Source organism: Pleurodeles waltl, chromosome 8, assembly GCF_031143425.1.
Source record: "Pleurodeles waltl isolate 20211129_DDA chromosome 8, aPleWal1.hap1.20221129, whole genome shotgun sequence".
Lineage (NCBI taxonomy): Eukaryota > Metazoa > Chordata > Amphibia > Caudata > Salamandridae > Pleurodeles > Pleurodeles waltl.
This window is the reverse complement of record NC_090447.1, coordinates 751,048,249-751,061,222: the sequence shown is the minus strand read 5'-3', so window position 1 is coordinate 751,061,222 and position 12,974 is coordinate 751,048,249.

The following is a 12,974-nucleotide window of genomic DNA, read 5'->3' as shown; positions in this document are numbered from 1 at the left end:
GCAGCGCTCCTTAGGCCCTTTTGATTAGTGGTGCCTGAACTCTCTGCACCTGGCAATTGTGAACCTCTATGTGTGCGACTCATTATTATTTGCTGTCCTTGCACATGTTGAACCTGGTTCTCTATTTCGGGGCCCTTGCTTACGATACTAAGATCCTTTAACCAACTCCTGGTGAGATTTGACACTGAATCTTGCTCTCCCCCCAACCCTGGTGGCACATCGGGATTTGTGATCATGACTGAGGGGGCACAAGGACATGAAACGCTTTGATTCAGACTGTGACAACCTTATGGCAGATGCCATGGTGTGCGAACGCCAGTGCCTGTATTGTGGATTGACATAGGTGGAGGAACACTGCTTGAGATCCCGACACTAACCCTGCTTCTGTTCTGTCCGGTTCACTGAGAAGTGTGGCAGCAAAAACCAGGCCCTAGCCTAGATACCAGTCTGCTACTCCTCTGACTATTATTGTTAGTAGCTATGGATCACACCATAAATAAGCCTAACACCCCGGCCCAACATTTGTGCTCCACATCCCCACCCTCGGAGGGCTCAGTCACGCAAACACCAGAGGACGTTGTTCTCTCTACTATCCTGCCTGTCTAAACAGATAAATTGGACATCCTCCTGCAAGAAAAACGCGAATCACGGGTAGCAATAGAGCAATGCCCGGGGGCAATCATGAAGTACATTAGCATTCTTAAGAATGATCAGTGTAAACTGTCCAAAAGAGCCAAGATAAACAAGAGGACCCTCTCCACTTTAGTTCCATGCCAGAAAGACCATTTCTCGCAACTTGTGCATCTGCACCAACAAATGGAAAGGCTCCAGGGACTGCGTGTACAATGCAGAAGAGCTCGTAGAAATAATATCCAAATTGTGGGAGTACCGGAATGTGTTCAAGGCTGCAATGCTATCCAGTTCATTGAGGAATGGCACCGCACAGTTGTAGCCCCGCTGAGATGTTTACAGTGGAGACAGCACACCGACTCTCCCCGAGGCATCTCATTCCTGGTGCACCACCTAGGCCCATTGTGGCTAAGACAATCAATTCACTGGTGTATGCTGCACGCAAAAAAGCACCTATCCTCATTGACTTCCTATTTCCAGATTACATATTGTCTGTTCATTGAAGGTGATCTCCGTTTCAAGGGGTTAAACAACAACTGAGCTCTACGGGCCTCCAGTAATCCCTGCTATTCCCCACCAGGCTAAAGGTGATCCATGAGGTGCACACTCACTTTTTTGAGATGCCAGAGGGAGCTTGAGACTCCATTTTCTGGATTCATGAAAGCAGAGTGCACTCCATTCTGAACCACCCAAGCCTCAGCATATTAGAGGGAAAAAAGGCCACCCCCCCCCCTAGGAGCAGCCCAAGATGGCTTCATCTCCACAGCAGACCTGATGGACAGCAGGCAGCACTCGCTACAGCAACTTGTATGAGACTCAGTAATGACCACCTCAGTTCAATCTCATCACAAGATATTCTCTCTGATTACGACTCTGCAGGCAGCATGGCGCTTTTTCCTTCAATCACTCTGCAGATGACTCTTGACTTGATGTAATAATCGGCATGGGGAGACACATGATGTGCCTTATATCCTTCTTTTCAGGTAATGACTACACTACTAGGACTGAGATTGTTAATCAGCAACCCTTGAGTGGCTCCTAACTTCACATATGTACAAGGTACTTTTACTAAGAAATGCTTAGCCCGTGCGCAGCCTAGACTTTGACAATCTATGACCTCTGTCTACATGCCTATGGTTGCTGCTCCTTTATAAGCTCTTTTGTTTCATAGCTAAGGCTGAGGTCCAGGTGGCTCCCCTTGGTGGGTATGCTGTGAATCCCTCTTCTGGTTTCCTTGAATTGGCATAGCCAACTACACCCCCTTTGTGAAGGCAAATGTTTTTTCATTGTACATATGTCATTGTTGGTTCTAATTTTGGGTCTAATGGTTAATAGAAGCCGGACCAAGTATTTGGGATTTGGGCTTTACAGTTTGTCATTGTCACCTTGCACACTACTTGAGAGGGAGGTATTGTGTCACCTAGGGATGACTGCAGTAGCTGGGGAAAATTGCCAGTTTAAAATTATTGTTTTCTATGGCCACAATTTCAAGCACCTATAAAATTGCCACTTGGAATGTGCGAAGCCTCGGGCTGTATATAAGAGACATAGGGTTTTGGCACAACCCAGTAGACATTGAGTATACATTACATTTCTACAAGAGACCCAAATTTCTACCCATGAGGCCCAGGAAATGTGCAAGAAATAGAGAGGACAATTGTTTTACACTTCCTACTCGGCCTTTGCCAAGGGCGCGGCAATATGGCTTAGAGCCGGTATCCCATTTGCACCCCTTGACTCTAGGATAGACACACAGGGGCACTATGTATTATTAACGGGCACGCTAGATGCAGCTCCAATACTTTTGGGGTGCATTTATGCACCCAACACAGAATAGAACGTCTTCTTCCTCTCACACCTCTCCACCATATTGGCGGAGTGGGCTGCATACCCTTGGGTGCTGGGTGGAGACTTTATTGCAGTACTGGATACTACCTTAGATAGATCACACACTCCTCTCCCCAGAACTGTACCGTTTTCATCAGTCCAAGGCTCTCCGGCAGTGGATGGACAGCTGTAACCTTTCAGATGTTTGGTGCAGTTGGAATGCCACGCTATGAGAATACACCTTTTGCTCCTATTCCCATGCATTGAATTCTTGCCTTGACAGGTTTCTCTAGCCCAATAAACTCCTTCCCAATATGATACAAGTCACACACTTAGGAGAGACAATTTCTGATCACAACCCCACAGACATAACTCTCCCCTGAGGGCAGGTACCAACCCCGATCTGGCATCTGCAGCCGGCCCTCCTGGAGGATGCAGGTTTTAGGCCAACACTATTGACACCTATTTTGCAGAGAATGCCAGTACTGCCTCTACTCCACCAATAGAGTGGGAGGCCTTTAAGGTTGTAGTTCGGTGGTCAACAATTGGTACAGTTGTGGGAGTTAGACAAGAAACTGTTAGAGAGCTCACACAATTGGAGAATAGGTTGGGCTCTCTCGAAGCAAAGGCTTACAATGATACTGAAGCTGCTGGGGCACTGCAAGAGGCTCGCATAGTACATGCTAAGCTGTTGGAACGCCTCTGTCTCATATATTATAAGGCCTACACTTGGAAATTACAAACAGAAGCAGATAAGTCAGGGCCATTTTTAGCTCATTTGATTTGATCCAATGGCATACCCACACCCACTTTATCCATACAAGACCCAGTCCATGGCCTGCTCAATACACAGCAAACTATCAACACAGCATTCCATGATTTCAATGCTCAATTATATACTATCCTGCCGTCCCCAAACCCTGTTGTGGTTGATGCAATCTTGCAAACTGGCAGTCCTGCTTAGAGTGTCACTAGATGAAAGGGAAATTGTAGGTGCGCCCATACACAGGGAGTTATACGTGGTCCCATTAAGGAACTCGCTAAGAATAAAACTCCGGGGTCAGATGGGCTCCCAATAGAATTTTATTCCACCTACGTCTCCAAATTAATGCTGAGATTAGAAAAACTGTACAATTCCTCCCTAGAGGTGGGTCGGCATCCTCCTTCTACTAGAGAGACGGTGGCGACATTGCTGTTGAAGCCCGGTAAACCACCTGCAGAACTGACTTCGTACCGACCCCTCTCTATATTAAATACTGAATATAAGATTTTCAGTAAAATTCTTCCCCATAGACTCCTTCCATTGCTCCCGCAATTGTTTCATGTGGATCAATGCGGCTTTGCGCCTCATTGCAGTACCTCGTTAAATATGCATAGGTTGTTCCACTTTATGACTGCATCACGTGATCATTACCCATTTGCAGGCTGCATCTCTTTAGATGTTCGTCAAACTTTTGATACTCTGGGGTGGGGCTTTACGCTGACAGCATTGGCCCGCTTTGGAATCATACAGGCATACATTTAATGGGTCACCCTCCTGTACACAGACCCTATGGCTGTAGTCAAGACCCGATCCCATATTTTTGCAACATATCTGATCACATGTGGCACCATGCAGGGCGGCCCGCTGTCACCTCTCTTGTTTGTCCTAGCACTGGAACTCCTACAGCAACATATTTGTGGGGAGTCTAATAGATGGGGTATACCATGGAGTTCTATTACTCACTTTGTGTCTCTATTGCTGGATGACATGATCCTTTATTTTCGAGATCTCCAAAAGGGGTTACAGGTCGTGCCCCACTTGTTGACATCCTTTGGTACACTCTCCAGACTTCATATTTATATTGAGGAGGAGTGTCTGCTGCTTCTCATTCTTTTCGTTATCTGGCTATTCATGTCTTCAGAGATAATAAAGATGTACTTGACGGCAACCTTGTGAGGGTGATCAATTCAATTAAATCACAGATTACTTTCTGGATCACACTGCCCCTATTGGTTGCTGGCCGGTTGGCCCTGGCAAAGATGGTAATGTTGCTGCACCTTCTGTACTATTTTGTGAATCACCCAGTGATGGTGGCAGCTTGGGAGTCTGATTATTGAATACTATGTTGGGGGAATTCGCCTGGGGCAGAGGCCGCCTCAGAGTCAGCATTACTAAACTGCAGTTGCCCAAACTAATGGTGGACTGTGAGCCCCAAACTTTAAGGCGTATTGCGTAGCAATTACAATGGCTGTCATACTGGCTATGGTCACCAGGGTGAAGAGAGTACTGTAAAAGGCAGATGTATTGGTTACTGGAAATCGTAACTAGGAGTACCACCCTGTATTCACTAATCCAATTGAATTTTGTATTTTTTAGTTCTGCTGTGTGATAAAACTATTTATTTTTCCATAGATCACAAGCACCGGGTTAAACATTATGTTGAGTTCTGACCTCTTGCCGCTCATGCTGCCTCTCTAAAAAGCCTGTGACTGCTCACCCTTGCTACCCCTTGAGAGACAAGTACAAAACATGTTTTGCTTGGCCAGATTTGCAATGCTGTAGTAGGACAGGGCCCAGGATAACTGTGGCAACAAACCTCAACTTCCCCCCCCCAGCACCCCGAAGAGTGTCACATGCTGTTTTGCTAGCGAGCAAGAACACAGTCCAAGCACCATTCAATACATTTTCAAATCATGTTCAGTAATTCAAAATTAAGTTTCATTCATTAAATTACATTTTGTTTTACTTTCTATTATTCTGTCACAACATATTTAAAATGTATTTGTCCTGTAATACTTTCTAAGGTATACACCATTCAGCATTTTAAAGCAGTACTTTCTCACATCATTCCATGGAATAAATAATCTTCAAGCTAGCCCCTATGTGTTTCGACTAAACTTCTCTTCATCCTTGGGGAGGGGACATAGGCAATATAGAACCAATAGGCCATTGAGCGTTTTATGGAACTTATCTTTCATAAATGTACAAATACAATGAATTTATGACAAAGACCTTTTTGAAAGTGATACATAATTTGTATCTTTGGAAATGCAAGTCAAACAATATTTCAAAATGTAAAGGTTATGACAGAATGAAAAAAAGCTAAAAAATAATCCAAATATTGAAGAGAATAATATTTTCTTTAGTATTACTGAACATCGGATGACAGTGTATGATGAGATTTACCCAGACTGACCAGTTTATTTTTCTTGTCACTGGTGCCACAGAGAATTTGCTGTTATCCACGACATCATAAACATGTTGTATATGTAGTCATGAGACTTAAACTGCGTAGTACAACTCTAGATTTACGTGAAGTGATGCATTCAGATTCAGTAACAGAGTCCATTCACTGAAGTGGTAGAAAATGTATAATGTGTATTATAACCTCACTAAGAGAAATGTTATAATTTGGTCTATGGTTTAAACTATACTAATTTAATATGAATCTAATCCAATTTAAAATTATAGCGATTTATGTAATGTGTGCACTAATGTTAAAAGGTTAACATTGAAATATGTGGTTCTCTACTGTGGGTGAAAACATTTTAACATTTTCATTTGTGTTATTAAATGTAACATGAAGCTTAAATGAAAAAGTGTAATCAGAATTTATATAAGTGTAGGATTAAACATGTGCTTGATGTGGACTCAACTAGGCCTGAAATTTCCTTTACGTGAGAAACTATTTCCCATTTGTCTGCTAAAGTGTCATTTCATTGCAAGTATTTTTCCATGAAATGTTAGTTGGGAAATAGATGTACTATTGTTTTACAAATAGAGAGCCTGAGAACACAACCTTGGAAAAGGTACATGGAGAGATTGAGAGAGAAAGGATTGTTCCTATTCATACATGTTACACATAATGTTCAGGAGACCAGGCACAGCGAAGCTCCCAAGCTTGCCGTGGGACCTAACCCTGCTGTAACAAGTTTTACCATGGGACAGGATAGGAATGGATCATGTGATGGTCTGATCAACGGGTGGTGCCCACTGTATTATTACGCTCTCAACTTATCAGTGAAAGTCCTAGTTAATACAATGATTATTCATTGTATTAACTAGGACTTTCACTGATAAGTTGAGAGCCAGATTGTCATGAGGTTATTTTAACATTTACACAGGCAAATTATTTTAGTTTTGAGCCTGCATCCTGTGCCCTTTCACCTAGTTACACCTCACTTTTTCCTTTTATTACTTCAGCAAAGCTTCATTTTAGTGGAGATGTTTTATTATTTTTATCATTTGCCCTTCCAAGCAGAATTTGTTATTGATGTACATGACATTTTAATCCTATGGTCAACTCAAGGCTGTACATGATAGTTTACCTGATATTGCAGGTCCAAAGAGTACATAGTGTATCCTACACAGAAAAATATGTGTTGTCACGTCAGGGAAGTTCTTAAAAAAAAAAGATGTTTTATTATAAAACACCACACTGCCCCCCCCCCCCCCACAGTAGATTAGATATTCCGTCCACCCAGCTATCTTATGATGCACGTTGTCATTGCAGTTTCTTCTGAAATTCTGTGTCTTCTCTTCATCCATGTAGGAGGACTCCCAGAAGACCAACAGTCCTAGTCTCTATCTATAGCACAGGTATGGGGATTGGGTTTCCTTCCAGGGACTACCTGGGCAGATTATGGCTAACACTTCTATTGTTCTAATGTAGAATCGTAGTAGTGCAGGTAGGGATTTTAGATTCACTATTGTGACAATATGGTGGGACTCTTCCTCTGTTTCACTTTTCTAGTCACCACAATAACAGTGTTGTGTTTCAGTATCCTAATAATCGCAATTCATGCCTTTTAACATAGAATACAGCTGCTTCAATAAAATGTATTGAACCAAATCCTGCTTCTGTTTGTCTTTACATGTATGAGACGTGTATAACTGGGAGAAAGGGGTAAGATCTGTTTCACCATGAAATCCCTGAGGAGGCTTTACTGTGTCATGCAATAGGTTGCCACAAATCACCTTTACTCTTGAGTACTGGTGAGGTGCTGCTAGTTAGCTGAAAGGGTTAGGCTGGCAACTGTCACACAGTGTGGGATCAGACTCAGTCCCCCACGCTCTGTGGTGCTGCTGCCCGAATTCCAACAGTCTTGTTCCTACAACAAGAGTCCTACCATATGACACCATGAACATTGGATAGGCACTAACTTTACAGACCTCCCAAGTATCTCTGTCTCTTTACGCGCTAAAGACACCCTAATTACCTTATACAGAGACGTCTGTGATACTAGGGAATATCCTCCTCAGCTAGATAGGTAGCACCTATTTGGCTTTGTAGGTTGCTCAAGCTTTAAGTTTCAAAAGGATCTCCCCAATTGGTATTTCTATCTCTGAACAATACTATCTTAAATATAGTGGACCCTCAACGAGTTGTAATTGCAGCAAACATAAGACTACCCCTCACAACACACTTAATAAATAACGGCCTCATAGATGAGAGAGGAGAAGTTACATTTGTTTGTTTTTTGTGTTTTTTTAATTATTATTTTTATAAAGAGATTAGAACATCGACATTTTCAATTCCAAAATAGGTTCAATTGTGCCATACCAACCGATTAGATGAACTAGTAGCATTCACAACCTCATTATTCACCAATTAGGAATAGCTAGCTAGGCGGGGCTGTCTTAATCATCTCAAATGTCCTATCCCAGGTTTGGGAGAATCTCTTAAGCCCCCCTAACTTCACAACATATTTCCTTTCCTGAGTTCTTACTTGTGCCATTTTGTTTAACCATTCGTCAATATTTGGAATCTGAGTGGTGCAAAAAAAAATTAATAGGAGGGATCTGGCCACTGCTGTACCGATATAAAACAATTTCACCCATCTAGGTGCAAGCTTTATCTCAGGGTCATAGCCCAGGACCAATTGCTACACCGTGGGGTCAATTTCCATCTGACTCGCTGTTTGCAAAGAATTAAACACCTCACCCCAGAACTCTTGAATAGCCCGGCAAGTGCCTATAATATGAGTCCAATTTGCTATTCCATCCCTTTGACAATGAAAGCAATGATTGGAACAGAAGGGAATAAACCGAGCCAGAAGCTGCAGAGTGTGAAAAAGCAGCCATTTACTTAAAAAACAGCATTCTATTCCAATTTGCACCTCTCAATGCGCCAAAGTTCAATTAGTTGATTTTCTCCCAGGTACCCTTAGTCAGTTTTAACCCTTCATTCCGCTCCCATTTCCTTTATCAAACAGACTGGGAATTTTCAATTCGACCAGAATCCTTCTCCATTCTCCCGCTCGTCTGCCCCCGGATGGGTCAACCAGTTCTTTCACTTTTGAGTATCACGTATCTGACCACAGTCCTAGTCGTCGAAGTTGCTGAGCAGCTTACCATAGGACCCCAGCAGCAGAAAGTAATTTTGGGCGATAGCCCCAATATTCGCAAGCGTTTCCCATCCATCTCCACTTAAGAAAGCCCAAATTTTCCTAAATCTAGCGGCTTCCCATTTCTTAACTATTTCCAAACTAAGCCTACAGCCAGACCTTGTCACGAATTCAGATAGATGTCTAAAATAATTGACATAAGGAATTGTGTATCTTTGAAAACAATCTGACCTCTTTCTGAGAAACCACCTGAGGATCTTATACTGTACCTTCTTCGGGGATTTCACCAGCAGTAATAAATCCCGCAAACCATATTCTCTACATATTAAATCACAAAAAATGTAAAAGATTAGGCTACCCGGTGACGACGCAGGTTTGAAAGTTGCTATATATTGAGCAAAAAATGCCAAATAATAGTCTTTCATATTAGGAAGTGACAAACTCCCTTTGTCTCTATCTACATGTAAGGTGCTTAATGCAATGCGTGCATTACCGCTCGGCCAGATAAATGAAGTAAAAATTTAGTCCAATTTTCTAAAAAAATGAGGAAGTTAAAACACAGGGGATGGCAGAAAACAAAAAATTGAACAGTGGCAGGATTGCCATTTTAATCAATGCAACTCTCCCCACAACAGTTAGAAGGAGCTTCCCCCACTTTGTAAGTAATGTCTGGGATGAGGGTGGCGTAATTAAGATCGTACAAATCTTCTGTTGTGGATGGGAATCTAATCCAGAGATACTGTTTAGAGCGAGAATTTACGCACAGCACCAGTTCAGGAAGTAATCTACTGGAAGAAAAACCACAAAGTATAATTTTGTTTTTTTTCCCATTCACCTTATACCCCCCTAATTGTTCAAATTGAGCACAAATTTCAAAAGCCTTCTCCTGGGATCTTTGATTATCATCCAAGAATAGAATAATATCATCTGCATACAGTTTTATTTTCCACAACTGCTCGAGTGGGGGAAAGATCAGATAATTTTGTCTAATTGCAATAGCTAAGGGTTCGATAAATAAGGCACGCAAGATGGGTGAAAGGGGGCATCCCTTGCGGGTGCCTCGCCTAACTGGTAACTTTCCTACATTTGCCGAGTTAATTATAATGTTTGCTTCAGCATCCTGATACATCCTTTGTATCAGCCCAGAGATCTGGGGTGGCACCTGAAATCTAGATAAAATCTCAAACAGTGTATCCCATACCACTAAATCAAAGGCTTTTTCTGCATCCAATAAAAGGATAACAGCAGGGATTCTATTAACAGTGAAATAATCTAATGTCTCAGACAAAAAATGGGTATTGGTTGAAAGTTACCTTCCAGCAATGAACCCATTTTGGTCTGGATGGACTAAAGAAGTGATTATCATATTGAAACAAAGAGCTTTGAGCTTCATAAGAATTTTACATTCGGTAATTAGTAGCATAATTGGATGATAGGAGTTTGGATCTTCTTTGTCTTTAGCTTTTTTGGGGGAAACTGACTACACTCCCAGCGTGTAAAGAATTTGGGATCATCCCAACCTTTTAACATATCAATAATTATAACTGGATCATCATAACACATGTAACATACAACATCACCATTAGTAGCACCATTCCATATCAATAATTAAAAGCAAGAAATCGTCTGCCAAGACATCGATAAACATCTTAAAGAATTCTGCCGGGACGCCACAGGCCTTCCCATTTGCGAGGTTTCTGACCACCTCTAAAAGTTCCAGTTTGGTAAACGTCCGGGAGAGGACTTCCCCATTTTCCTTTGATATAGTAGGAATCGTTAATTTCCCTAGAAACTCCCAAACAGCCTCTAAGTCAATGGGATGGTTTTGGCTATAAATATGTCTACAATGCTCTAACAATACTTCTCCCACTGTCCTAGATTCCGTATATCTCTCCCCAGTGGTTGGACATCTGAAGGCGTGAATTGTATTGCTCGCGTTTTGATCTCAGGCTTGCCATGCTGTCAAATGCACATATTTGCAGATACTTACAAATGCATTTACAAAGGAGTTTTGACACGGAGAGCCGGAGTGAAAAATCAATGACCAAAGGTCTGTTTATTTTTGCTGCAGCAAAGAGGACAGGTTTACCACTGGCATCCCAGGCCCGAAGTAAAGTGTGCTGACATAAAGCGTTTAACAGTGATATTTATACTCATACATCAAAGGATACATAAAATGTGTAACTAATGATATACGTCATACAGATATTTTAAGGAGTTAATCAGTTTCCACACACTGGTTCCATTTCCAGCCTTGTCCTTGCCTCCCTTTTGCAGCTGCCTGGCTCCCCACATTCTTGAGACCCTTCAAAGGATTACGTGGTTCAAAGGTATAGATATCAGCCTTTCCCTCCCCAAAATACCACAGCCGAGGTCAGTTAGTTATTTGAACACACAATTATAATGAATACAGTGCCCCAGTTAGGGAAAGAAACCAGCTGCAAGCCTATGGCGTGGAACCAGGCTTATTTTACCTAAACAAATATACATAAGATAACATATGTGATAGACAGTGCGTTCAGAGACAACAAAAGCTCAAACTTACACGTGTAAAAGAAACGAAGCAATTCAAAATGAATTCTAACAATCGACCCTTTTTGAGTTTTTTTCTTCTGAACATAATAAACGTTTTGAATAGTTCTAAATTTCCTCATATATGTTGAATTTTACTCCCACTTCATTGAAATTTGCATTCATGGGGACATAAACAACCGATGGGTATGAGCAACCAGTATCTGTAGTGAGGACAGTGGGGTCAATAGCCATTAGGGAAGTTATCTCTTCTCTCTGCATCATAGCTCGATTGGTTTCTAGTATTTTCACTGGCGGAAGTTTACACAATTTTAAACAGGAACAGAGAGCAGGTAAGCACTGCACCAGTAAACAACTTAATACAATAGCTATTATTATAAAAAGTATGTCTTTAAACAACCAGCCCCACCCCCCAAACCAAGACCATAACCATGATAAACTCCAATCGCCTCCTTCATATTGGCCCCCCTTTTCAAATACCTGTACTGCTTCTTTTATTTTCCCAATATCCAATTCTATCTCTGATGACTTGTTGACAAAATAACAGCACTTTTGCTGGTACTGATGTTGGATTAAAACACATACTCCTCCTTGTTGTACTGTAATCAAGTCTAGGGCAAGCCGATTTTGTATCGCCAATTGGGCTGCAGAGTTTATCTCTACCTGTATACTTCCTATGGCCTCTCTGGTGGCATTAAATGCAATGGCTAATTCAGCTGACATATTCATCATTGCCAGTTGTAAATCGAAAATTCCAAATCCGGGAATAAGAACATGTAATACTTGAAATACCCAGTTCTTTCGCTCCTCCAGTATGGGTGTCCCTCGTTTGTACCTATGTGCAAAACTCCCCATGTTAAGGGGCTGGGAAGATGATATATTTGATATCACAGTAATGTTGGGTGCCAAATATGCCAGTGAACATATCCCTTCCCAGTTTAGAGGCAGTACTTTATATGCAGTTCTTCCACATACGAAGTACATGCCTCCCTGGATTTGTGAATTTATAATGCTGTATTTTATTCGAGGCAATCCTACACCCTCTGGGGTGTCATGCTCAGAATTATTGCAATATTTGTAATCTTCCCAGATTGTATTTAGCAATGATACATTTGCCCAGGGTGCAACATATGAACATCTAGCCGTCCAGAGGGGGCCAAGGAAAACCCGGGACAATATTACAGGTGAATTTTTCCCATTTCTATCTTGTTCTCTGGAGGGATCATATAACAATCCTTCTGGATCTACTAGAATCTCATTTTCTCCCACAGTCAGGTTCCAATAATTCACAGTGTAATTTTGATGAGTCCCATTAATTAACGCTGTCCAATTTCTGTCTATTTTCTCCTCTCCTTCAAGATCCCAATTCCCTGTTTTTATATCAAATAACAAAGTGTAAACACACTGTTCAGGAGGGATCTTTCCCATGTATTTTGCCTCTGGGTTTTGCCCATAAAAATAGGTACCAAAACATATGGGAAACATTTTAAGTGTGGCATTCTCTCCAGGCATCGGGGAGAGCTTGTATTCTGCCTGGGTATTAGGGAGCACCGCACACCTAGGGTACCATTGATATTCTTGTTGGTCACATCTCCAAGTGGTATTTGGTACAAGACACACTTCCCCTCTTTCATATTCGCTTGGTGATACTGGTA